At 47.5% G+C, this 13370-nt stretch overlaps 1 protein-coding gene across 1 annotated transcript in view; it reads left to right on the forward strand.

The window, feature by feature from the left end:
• Nucleotides 1–13370, forward strand: part of HOMER1 (homer scaffold protein 1) — a 754981-nt gene that overhangs the window by 144990 nt on the left and 596621 nt on the right. The gene's annotated exons all lie outside the window — the stretch shown is intronic.

Below are 13370 nucleotides of genomic sequence, written 5' to 3' on the forward strand. Positions count from 1 at the left end.
CAACTTCGATGTGGACGAGCAAGATGAGGAATACGTCCACGAGGAAGACGTCGTCGAGGTAGGGGACGACGATGACGACTCCAGTGATGAGCCAGGCCCAACCGCAGTAGCGGGCCTACTACTGACAATACGCTCGCTACGGCTCAGGTCGAGGCATCGCCGAAAGGCCTTAGCCGAGATCTTTCGCCACATTCTATAGCCCCGCGTCCAAGCCAGGCTAAGAATACTTCGAAGGAGCCATCGGTCGATCTTTCAAAATCGAAACCGAAACCTACAGAGCCAAAATCGAAACTGAAACTACTTAAAGTGGTCGTCGGATCGACGTCGACGCCAGTCAAGTCAAAAACTATCGGCGACCCTTCAGTGTCGAAGGGAGCCGTCACCTCGAAGACTGGGGCGTCGAAGCCAAGCTCTACCGTCAAGCACATCACCTCGACGCAGTCGACGTCGGCACACAAACATTGCGACAAGACCAAAGGCCTCCAGACCAAAAAGGCTGTTGAGCCGAAGATTTCAGCGCTCAAACCGCTACTAAGCAAACAACTCGAGTCGAAGGCCAAAGCCGACCCGAAACAGCAGATGGCATCGACGCCCAAGGCCGTGCATGCTACGCACCGGGAGCTCGAGTCGACGCAATCAAGCAAACATACTAGTGAGTCGCCGAAGCAGCTCGGATCGACCACTACGGCAAGCTCAAAAATGGTCGGCCCGTCCATTCAAATTCGGTCTGCCACCGACGGCTCGAGCCAAGCATCTCGAACACCACAAAGGCACCGACCCATCCAAAACGATGTCCGCGCCTTCGAAGCCCACCCCTGAAGGGGTTGTGTTCCAAGAACCCTCGTACGACAACCAGTCGAAACTCTTCATCGACTCGGAATCGGGCAGGCTGACCATCGATAAACGGAAGATTGCACCTGAACATCCCTTGGAGGCTTATAAAATCCCTCTTAAACGGAAGAAAGACTCGACCACCTCACCAGTTCTCTTTGAACACATTGAGAGCTATTCACAACAGATGGCATATTCTCCAGCACAAAGCGAGGAGGACATGAGTGATGAATACGGTCAGGCGGCCTTCACTTATCACGCTGACACTGAACCTCAGCAATGGTCTGAAGCTGTAGATCAAACTGTAGATCCTGATGATCCACAAGCTGCACCGGACACTCATTCCTACAATGTCAAAACCTCGACTACTGAAGACACGGCGGCGTTTAACGATTTGATAGGAGGGCAGCCCTCAACCACGACGTGGAAATGCACGCAGAACCTGTGGAAGAAGATTTATTATTTGATACTTTCCCCACCTCTGAAAGATCGACAAAGACGTTGCCTATGCTCAAAGGGGTCCTCAAGCATGCTGCGGACATTTTCAAAGAGCCCACGAAAGCAAGGGTTATCAACCCAAGGATTGAAAAAAAATATAGGCCTGCTCCAGTGGACCCCACCTACATCAAAGGCCAGCTCCCATTGGACTCCCTCGTAGTGGCCAATGCTCGCAAGAGGGCCAACTCGCAAACTAGTGGTGACGCTCCTCCTCCGGACAAAGAATCAAAGATCTTGGAGGCGTCAGGAAAGTGAGTGGCAGCACAGGCTGATAATATTTGGAGGATTTCAAATACACAGGCCCTATTGGCTAGATACGATAGGGCTCACTACGACACACTAGAACAGTTGTTGCAACACCTGCCTGATGTTTACAAAGAGGGAGCAGAAATGATCATACAGGAGGGGAAGTTAATTTCTAATGCATCCAACAAATGCGCACTGGATGCGGCAAACATGGCAGCTAGGGCCATTAACACTAGTGTAATGTTGAGACGTCACGCATGGCTCCGCATCTCTGGGTTTAAATCCGAGATTCAGACAACTTTGCTCAACCAGCCGGTTAACCCAGACTTACTTTTTGGTCCCGAGGTAGACACAACCCTCGAAAAAATTAAAAAGGACACTGAGACAGCAAAACCCATGGGGGCTTTGCAGTCACAGCAGTTTTGGGGCAGTTCCTTTCGTCGCTCCGGTAATAGGGGAGCCTCTAGAGGACAGGCTTTACAGCAGGCCCAGTACAGCAAAGGGAGCAGACAATCCACCTATACAAAGAATACCAGGGGTGGATACCGTGGAAACAGCAACAAGGGCAGAGGACGTGGCAATAACAATGCCAGATCCTCCGCTCCCAACAAACAGTGACGCCTTGTCACTGCCCCCCGACCATCTAACACCTGTCGGGGGAAGACTCCAGCAGTTCCTGCCAGTCTGGGAAGGCATTACCACGGACAGTTGGGTGAGACAACTTATCAAATACGGCTATTGTCTAGAACTAACCTCCACCCCCCCAACCTACCCCCAAGGCACCGTCCTATGCCCGCAGAGCACATGCACTTATTGCAGCAAGAAGTACTCTCCATGCTGCAAAAAGGGGCAATAGAGCTCATGCCTGCAGAAGAACAAGGTACAGGAGTGTACTCTCTGTACTTCTTAATCCCAAAAAAGGACGGTTCCCTGCGGCCCATTCTAGACCTCAGACCCCTCAACCAATACATACTGTCAGAACACTTTCATATGTTAACCTTAAAGCAGGTCCTGCCGTTGCTCAGTCAGGACGACTTCCTGGCAACCCAGACCTCAAGGATGCATATTTCCACATTCCTATTCACCCAAGTCACAAGAAATATCTCAGGTTCACCATCAACAATCAGCATTACCAATTCAAGGTCCTGCCTTTTGGTGTCACCACTGCCCCCAGAGTGTTCACCAAGTGCTTAGCGACTGTGGCTGCGCATCTTCAGAGACAACACATTCATGTATATCCCTACCTGGACGACTGGCTTGTTCAAGCAAAGTCAGCCCAGCAGTGTGCCAGCCACATGTCACGTACAATTCACCTCCTTCACAGTCTCGGGTTCTCACTGAACTACACAAAGTCGCACCTTCAGCCCGCCCATGTGCAACAGTACCTAGGGGCAACATTGAACACTCTGACAGCAACAGCGCAGCCGAATTCTGCCAGAGTCAACAGCATGCAGCTGCTCATTCAGAGGTTCAAGCCTCAACAATCGCTCCCAGCGCAGGTTTTCATGCAGCTGATCGGTATGATGGCGTCCTGCATATTCATAGTCCCGCACGCGAGGCTGCACATGCGTCCCCTTCAAGAATGCTTAGCACAACAGTGGAACCAGGCTCATGGGCATCTAAAAGACCTAGTGTTGGTAACCGGTCGTGCATACAACTCTCTGCATTGGTGGAATCCACAAAACCTTTGCAGGGGATGACCGTTCCAAGAGCCTGTCCCACAGATAGTGCTGACGACGGACGCATCTCTCCAGGGTTGGGGAGCGCATGTCCTCCATTACACTGTGCAGGGACTATGGACGGCGCAGCAGCAAAAGATGCATATCAATCTTTTGGAGCTGATGGCGATCTTCATGGCACTGAAAGCGTTCAAGTTACACCTGTGCAACAAAGTCGTGTTGATCCGGACGGACAACATGACTGCCATGTATTACATCCAGAAACACGGAGGCACACACTCCCCGCAGCTGTCTCACCTAGCCCAGAGCATGTGGAAGTGGGCCATTCAGAGGAACATCTTCCTCATGGCGGAACATCTCCCGGGCAAAGACAACCAGATGGCGGACCTGCTCAGCAGGCACAGTCATCAGATGCACGAGTGGGAGATTCACCCCTCAGTGCTCCAGTCATATTTCCAGCAGTGGGGTCATCCAGAGATCGACCTCTTCGCCACAAAAGAGAACGCAAAATGCCAAAGCTTCGCCGCCAGGTTCCCACACCCGCAGTCTCAGGGCAATGCGATATGGATGAACTGGTCAGGCAGATTTGCGTACGCTTTTCCCCCAGCCCCACTCATACCGCTGGTGGCACGCAAACTGCGGCAGCACTCCATGACGCTCATTCTGGTTGCTCCGACGTGGGCACGGCAAGCTTGGTACACCACGTTCCTGGAACTTTCAGTGGTGCCTCACCAACGGCTGCGCCTCACTCCCAGCCTCCTCACTCAGAGCCATGGAGACATTCAGCACCAGATCCGCAACAGTTGAGCCTAGCGATTTGGCTCCTGAGGTCATAGAGTTTGGCTACCTCAACTTGCCCCCTGAGTGTATGCACCTCATCAAAGAGGCAAGGCGACCTACAACTAGGGCGTGCTATGCAGCCAAATGGAAACGTTTTGTCATATACTGTTCCAACAATGACATTAATCCGCTAGATGCGTCCACGCAAAACATCATATGTTACTTTCTGCATCTATATCAATGCAATCTAGCGTATAGCTCCATTAGGATACATTTGGCTGCCATGGCCGGTTATCTTCAAAACAGGCAGCACCTTTCCCTCTTCAGAGTGCCTGCCATTAAAGCCTTCTTGGAAGGCCTTAAAAGAGTAATCCCTCCCAGACACCCTCCTTCGCCTGTCTGGAATCTAAACATTGTTCTCACCAGGCTCATGGGGCCCCCCTTTGAGCCTCTTCATTCTTGTGAGATACAGTTTCTTACATGGAAAGTGGCTTGTCTGATAGCCATCACATCGCTACGAAGAGTCAGTGAGCTTCAAGCCCTGACAATTCAAGAGCCCTACCTACAAATTCATGCTAATAGGGTAGTGCTGCGCACCAACCCCAAGTTCATGCCAAAGGTAATCTCGCAGTTCCACATTAATCAAAACACAGAACTGCCAGTTTTCTTTCCAAACCCAGATTCAGTGGCAGACAGAGCACTGCACACCTTAGATGTTAAAAGAGCTCTCCTGTATTACATCAACAGGACAAAAGACTTTAGAAAGACTAAACAACTATTTGTTGCCTTCTCTCCACAACATAAAGGCAACCCTATTTCCAAATCCGGTATAGCCAGATGGATTGTTAAATGCATACAAATCTGTTATCAAAAGGCTAAACGCACTTTAACAGTTCCCCCAAGAGCGCATTCCACACGCAAGCTAGGGGCATCCATGGCTTTCCTAGGTAACATTCCTCTAGAGGATCTATGTAGAGTAGCCACATGGACCACCATACATACATTTACCAAACACCACTGCGTAGATGTACACTCCAAACAGCAAGCTGCTGTAGGACAGGCTGTTCTCAGAACTCTCTTACAGACTGCTGCAGCTGGCACGGGCAACCGCTGCTAAGGAGGTAACTGCTATTTATTCTATGCACAGATATGAATTCAGCAGCCCACATGCCTTGAACGGAATATGCTACTTACCAGTATGCATCTGTTCTTGGTATGTAGGGCTGCTGACATTCATATCGACCACCCTCCTCCCCGGTGCCTGTCGCAGCTGTAGCACTCAGAATCATTTTCAGGCATGGTCATCACTTTCAGTATTACACTCCATCTCTGCCACAATGGCGAAAAACAATCTGGGGATGGAGAGGATGCCCATGCGCACTGTAGTCCAGGGGAGGAACCACCTATCTCGTGATACTTCGAAGACTCTTCCAGGACAACAATGTGCAATCATCCAGACCCAACACTAGGCGGCGATCTATGCACAGATATGAATGTCAGCAGCCCTACATGCCAAGAACAGATGCATACTGGTAAGTAGCATATTCCGAAACTTACATCAAAACTACATGCTCGCTTCATCCCTCCTCTATTATCACGTTTCACACCCAAATCACACCCACTGCACGTCATCCATACCCTGTGCACGCCTTAAAGATCCCTTGTTTCCCTGACGAGTGCTCTCACCCATAAGTGTGTCTTAAAACCTACTCGTGTTACCGTACTGCATCCCCCTAAATAAATAAACGCTACTGTGTAACCTCACTGATTCCCCTTAGTGAAACGATAAAAGAACATGCACCAATTGGTAACCAGTTTACACAAAACAAAACTAGGCAATTTAAGTACATCAGTCCCACATTGTACAAGCTGTGATATCAATGCGTTATCAGGTCTTTCTTCAATGTAAAGCCTTCCGATGTCTCCATTGTTCGTATTTTTAACTTTAAACACAATCTTATCGCTTTGGGGTGCACCCATCTTTGAGACAGTAATATTGTGAGTAACAAAGTTGAAGTCAGGGTGCACTCCTTCCCTTATGTAGAATCCAAGTAATCCGGCATTTTCTAGAATAGCGTGCAAACCGTTGTGCGTGACCTGTCCCCGGTCACGTATTTTGAAAATGAGAAAGCGAAGGCACGTGACAGATGCGCCTAAACTGATGCACTGCTTTTAATTGGGACCTTTTCCCTTTCCAATATATCATTTCCTCAGTATTTAGTCAAAACTTTGACAGTATAATCACAAGTTTCATCCAGCTTCTCTTCTTAGAAACCATGGAGATAACGAAATTCCAGCACGTGTAATTGAATAAACTTCAAGGTAAACACAGTTCGTGCAACCCAATGCATTTCGAGCCGAAGGCTCTTCATCAGGGGTTTCTGTAAAATACAATGATATCAGATGTACACATTTGGCAAAAACAAGAGTGCTATTTAAACAACAACAGAATACATTAAACCCTACCATTCTCATATCCCAAAGTGATAAACAAATACATTTCCCAAAACTTTCCACACAGTTATATTGCAGCCCACTGTTAAAACCTCCCAACTAATACCCCCAAAACATTCTCCTAAACTTCACTCTGAAAAAAACTCACAGGTGCTGCCATAGAACACCATACACCACAGGGTACATGCTTAGAATAGTTAGCGTCAACATACAGGCCTTACACACCATCGAAGCATCTTGCTCTGCTGTGCCTCTGAATGCAAGATTTATCTCCTATAGGAGACACATCTTCTGAAGGACTGGGGACGGGAGAAATCTTGTTGGTTAGACCGCCAATACTTCTCTTCAGGTCCAAGCAAGAGAGCAGGATTGGCGATCCTGCTGGCTAATAAATTCCAAGGCCTCGTCACCTGAACACAAGCGGAGATACCCGGGATACTTCCCACGGTACATATCGCCCTACCTTCCTACACTTTCACATTAGCCACTTTCCATGCACCAAACGACGGGCAAGAGCACTTTATACTCCTTGCCTTGGGCCTTGTGGCCTTGCCCTGGATAAGTTGGTTGTGGGGGGAGATTTTAATCTTGTGACCCATACCAACCTGGATAGATCGGCTCATAGAGTAAAACAAACTGGGTCCTTCACGCAAGAGGGGCTACACTGGATATCCAAAGCAGGGTTTCTTGCCGCATGGTGTTCACAGCACCTCACTGACAGGCTTTTTCTCCACAGCACATCAGACATATGCCTATATTGCTTACTTCCTGGTCTCCCATCAATTTATAACTGCCAACGCGCAGGTGGAAATTGGTGTCTTGGCACTTTAGGACCACTCTCCCATGGCTATCCCCTTCCAGATCCTGGGATTGACTGGCCTGCCCTGTCTCTGGCACCTTAATAAAAAAATTCTCACATACGACACCACAGTGAAAGAAATCCGAGAGGCCCTCTGACAATGACATCCCGGGCACTCCTATCTCACTACTGTGGGAGACTTTGAAAGCGTACCTGTGTGGTACATTTCGTCACTCCTCAATCAATTGAGGAGGGAGAACCTGGAAATGGACTTCTGCCTAGAGGAAGTCCTCGCGGCCATACAACACCTCAAACTCAGTAACGCACCTGGGCTAGATGGGTATACCCCCAGCTTCTATAAGTTCTTTCAGACCCAAATGGCCCCCGTCCTTACCCGTCTCTATAATTATCTTGGAGGCATTGGCTCCTTCACAGATTCTTTGAAAGAGGCGGTTATCACTGTGATACCCAAGCCTGTGAAAGACCCTCAAAAAAGATCATCATATTGCTTGGTTTCTCCCCTCAATATAGATGCTAAATTATTCACAGGCCTCTTGGCCGCACACCTCAGCCAGTATATGCAAGGCCTTATAGATCCAGACCAATCGAGCTGCATCCCAGAGTGGGAATGTAGTGACAACACCAAGCGTCTCCTGCACCTCCTAGATAAGGCATCCCCTTCCTGTATACCTTCAAACCATTAGTGTGAAAATTGATAGTCAACTGGCCCTTTCTTTGGCATGTCTTGGCCTCAACAGGTCTTGGGAAATGCTTATGTGAATAGGTGTGATGTAGCTACTCCAGGCCAGTCCCTCGGATGCGAGTCAGTGGTCTTACCCGACAGGCTTTTACGATCTTTAGGGGCTCTTGGCAATGCTGTCCCCCTCTCTCACCATCTGTTCGCCCTATCTATGGAGACCTTTGCAGAACTGATGCCAAGAAGTGAGCAGTTCATAGGCATTTCTTTTAGACATCAGGAAAATACAATAGCACTCTATGCTGATGACGTCATGTTAGCGCTCATGCATCCTTCCCACCTTCATGGACGATCTGGACCAGTTCGGCCATATGTCAAACTTTAAGGTTAATATCCAGAAATTTCACATTCTAAGACTCACAGTACCCCACCAAGACAGGTTCCAGTTGGAGGGTCATCTCCACTTAGAGGGTCAGTTCTACTTTCCTTGGGTGAAACACTGTGTGTCCTATATTGCCTAAAAATGTGCCCCATCTGGAAAAGACAGCCGCATCCAACTATGCAGACCTGCTGGGAACGGCATGTCATGACTTTCAAAAATGGAAAAGATGCTCTTTCATGGCTGGGTATGATTGCTGCTGTGAAATTGTCTCTTCTGCCTAACATTCTCTATGTTACGCAAACACTCCCCCTGGAGCCTCCTCCTTTGCGAGCTACAATATACAATAGTCGTATTTATTTATTTGCAGAGTTTTATATAGCGCTGGCTAGACCTGGAGGTATCAGAGCGCATTACATGAGGATCAGAGAGTTACAAGTCACAAAATTACATCAGTTACAGGAGCCAAGTATAACATAGGAGAAAAACGTATATATGGGAGGGGGCATAAAACTCAGCGAGGCCACGGCTGGGAATTCCACATCCCATCCACTGTTACATAGCAGCCCAATTATGATCTGTGGTTGGGTATTGTTCACTGAGAAACACTGGTGCTTTATGTACCAAAGTATTGTTGGAATCCACATGTGGAAAGTGCCCTGGCTGCTTAAGCAACACCGTTTTCCCGGAGTGCATATCTCCATCGTTCTGCATACCACAGTGGAAGCCTGGGATCACCATCCATCTCCCCCCTCACTCCCTTATTTGGTAATCCGGAGTTCCCCCAAGCTAGATCAGGTTAAGCCTACCAGGCTTGGCAGGTGGGACGCCGCTGAGGAGGTTTGGCGCTATGTGGCAGTCAAGCACTGGATTACTCAGCCCTCCATCCGTGTCGCAGACAGCAGACCCCTCACCATGTTCAGAAGGTGGCTTATCATGGAAACAAGATACCAAAGCCTCCTCCCTGATGTCTACAAGTTCATGAACCAACCAGTGGACACCACTAAATCACCTGCACAGAGAATGTGGATGGGCGAATTAGAATGCTCCTTTCCTTCCAAAGAATGGTCTGACATGTTGCATAGGGCATGGATCGCCTCCATCAGTGCAGTTAGCACAGAGGCGTTGCCCAAGGTCACTCATTATTAATACAGCACCCCTGCGAGGGTGGCGTAGTGGAGGCTCGATAGCAGTGACATATGCTGGTGTGATTATGGTCGCATGGGCACTCTAATGCACCTGCTCTGGCACTGCCCTAAACTTGGGTGATACTGGGACGAGGTCTTGAGAGATGACAACGTGATTTTTGGGACCGGTATCCCGGCTTTTCCTAGTTCCCCCAAATGCGCTCACATAACCTCTGTTGATGAGTACAGGCCTCAGCAAGGCCTGCGAGTGCAAAGGGTTCGCCCTTCTGTGCCCGAAGTCCTCAGACTACACAAAGAATTTGTCACGGAAACTGAAAATACAAAGACATACTTTAATAAACCTTTAAAGGTGGTACTACAACCCACACAACACTCTACAGTATTGTACAAGGTAGCACAAAGAACTCGAGCACACAGTCCCCTTTTATACACAATGAAGGGGCTTATAAGTAGGCGGATACAACTCAAGACATGATTTACAACCATATATGGACATTTCTTGAACATGATCAATACATGGGTGGGGTTAACGGTTCTTGAGACCCTGCACATTCCTATCTACGCTAATCAAAGACAGATGTGACTCCTACTGGGCATGCGCTAAACGCACAAAGGACTATTTATAGCTTGTTGCTGGGCAAACTTCAAGGGTGACTAGCGGAGAGGTAGGACTCTCCACATGTCGGGCACATGGCAATATGTAACAGACAAGATGGAGGCCAGAAAACAAAATGGAGTCTGGCCGAAGTTGGAATAGGAGCGGGAAAACAGATAAACAGATCACGATACCATGTCTTCAACTAATGCTTAACATTACCGCTGTTTTATTTACAACAGACGATCGTTTCAGCATTAGCTGAAGACATTCAATTTTCTAGGATAATCTAGATACTCATCGTTAATATCGATGCTCATCATATCAGCTATCTCTCTAGTTATATTTTTCTGGTGGACAACCTCAGCAACAGTTCTTTTATTAGGCACACAAAATGAAACACACACAGAACATATCATGGGACTGCATTGGATATATACACAACATGTAAAAATAATTGCAATAAATATACAACAAAGCCAAGTGAGAACTTTCCAACCCCATGTGGAGATCAGAGTCCAGAACCAGTTCGAGAATGTCCAAGTCCCATTTTCGACATGTATATCAGCTGCAATCTTATGTAATTTATTGATGGCTTTATACACGGAAGGAGTATGATTGGGGATAAACACGCAACAGCTACTCCCAATAATTCTACAAGCACCGCCTCTATCTGCTAACATCACATCCAAAACCATTCGGTTTTGTAATGCACAATCCTAGTAATTTGCGGCAGTTTGATTGGTTACAGCTTCTACTATTCTTGTTAATCGCCGTATCTTTCTAGTATTCAGAGCAGCTCCAACAAAGAAAAACAATCCTAAATTGAAATCTATATATTGCTGCAGACTAGTGTCTGTCTGTTTCACATCATCAACGGACAAAGTTCGTTTATATCTGTTTACAGTCACATTATTCAGTAATTTCAAGTCTTTGTGATATGGTGCAGGTGCCAAAAATACAGGTGGTAGTAAAAATGATACATAACATACTCCAGACCATCCAGCTGGTAATCGATAATAACCCCTATTTCCACATACAAAGTAAGTGTTATGAGAGGCAAGGAATGTGCTGTTATTTAGACCATCAATATTCAATACAACAATACAATCACTAACACCAACAGAAATATGGCCAACACACATAAATCTGCTTGTGCCTGGGCTACTGAAATCACAAATTTCTCATTACCAACAGTGTCTCTAGTGTTCATAAAAATATAAGGTGTTGAATCATTGTCCGGTCGATATTCTTCCCACTCCCATATAGTTCCATTGGCGTGTGGATTGCCTTCTTTGTCCTGGTGGCATTCTTTATTCAGTCTGAAAAGCAATCTACCCAATGTAGGCTTTCTCGTAGCAAAAAGCAAAGTGTACCATGCTCTACAAGAGCCATTATGAGAGAAAGGGAGAGGTATGAACGGTGTTCCCCCTTTCTTTTGGTGTGCCGGCATCATCCCACATATCCAACAATTCGTGGCATTAGTAGCAACGTGGGTATGGTGCAGCATCTGAATGAAAGTGTTATTCAAATACGACTGTCGATGCTTCAACTCTTGATATGGGAGTGTATAAAAGAAATGCTCATCTGGGACTGGAGTGGAAACAACATACAGCTCACGAGCAGGAATTTTATCCTCAACGAACCACGTGATGGTAGCAACAACTGCTACAGCAGCAATGAACCCTACAGAACAAAAAATGTTCTTCTTATCCATTCGAACAAATGTGCAAACAGTATCTTCCTGAAACTAAAGTGTTGTCAGAACTCTTCCCCCTAGGCAGCTGTTGATTTCTTCACCAGCGGGCCAAGACGGGTGTCGCTACACTAATGCAGGGCAGATCCCCCCCTGCCCCCCCCCTTGCCTCATCGGCTCTCAGTTTCACTGACCTAGGGGCCGTTCTGACAACTTCTCAAACAATTGCAGGCTCTTTCCTTGGTCGCAGATTATATCTTCTCGCTCCAGGGACTGTCTGGTCCGGGAAGAACTCCTCAGATTCGTCAGGTACCACAGCACGGCCTTTCTCCGCGGTCAGGATTTCTCGATGGTCGGTCAATACAGCAGGCTCCACCAGGCCAGGTTGCACCTTCCGGCAATGAACAGAATGAATCCAGTTTCTCCGGTTGGTGACTCGGACAGCTGTTCTTGTGGCAAGGAAAACCTGCTCGGGACCGCACCACCTCTGCTCCAGACTACTCGACCTCTCAAAGGACTTGATGAGGACGAAGTCGCCAGGCCGGAGATTATGGCCTTCTCATGTGGACCGGCCCGGGAGTGCTTCTCGAACCTGTTGGTGAATTGAAACCAAACTATCAGTTAATTGTGCCAAATAGTCATTCATTGAAACACAAGGTACATCATACACTGAGCTTGGCCTGGGCACTCCCCATATGTTCATGGGATGCCCGAAAACGATCTCGTAGGGCGTAAGGCCTGTCCGAGAATGCGGTACTGATCTGATAGACAATAATGCCAAAGGCAAAGCATCTGGCCAAGTCAAAGAGGTAGAAGTCTGCATTTTCGCTAATTTAAGTTTCAGTGTACCATTATACTTTTCCACCAATCCTGCTGATTGCGGGTGGAACACTGAATGACATTTTTGTTGTATTCCTAATCCTTTCAGGACATACTTAACAAAGTCCGCTATAAAATGAGGCCCGTTGTCACTCCACAACAATCTGAAAACATCGTATCGAGGAAAGAATTCCTTCAATAACACCTTTGCCGTGGTCATTGCAGTATTGTCCTTCGTAGGGTATGCTTCAATCCATTTACTGAATGCACAAACCACAACCAGGACATATTTCAGATTATTACAGCGTTCCAGCTGGATATAATCCATTTGCAATACTTCAAAAGGTGCAGTAGGGGTTGCAAATTCTCCTGCTGGAGTTCGCGTCCCTTTTCCAGGATTGTACTTAAGACAAATCATGTAGGTCTGTACTACTCTTCTAGCTGTGCTAGCAATCTCTGGATGCTCCCAACCTTGTGTGAGCAATTTCACAATTGCCAAAGCTCCAACATGTGCTAGCCCATGTGCCATCTGGACCATAGGTTGTACAAAGGCTGTGGGTAACTTCCACTTATCCATCTGCTTATTCCTCCAACAACCTTCATCATCCAACTCTCCATCCTCGGACCATTGCTCCTGTTCTTTGTCGGAAGCGGTCCTTTGTATCTCTAGCACCTCTTTCCTAGCATCGTGCCACCGCTCAGCTTGTGACTTCACAACATACATCGGAGCGGAGTCATGCTGCATCGCG

Source organism: Lissotriton vulgaris, chromosome 3_1, assembly GCF_964263255.1.
Source record: "Lissotriton vulgaris chromosome 3_1, aLisVul1.2, whole genome shotgun sequence".
In the NCBI taxonomy this organism is placed as follows: Eukaryota; Metazoa; Chordata; class Amphibia; order Caudata; family Salamandridae; genus Lissotriton; species Lissotriton vulgaris.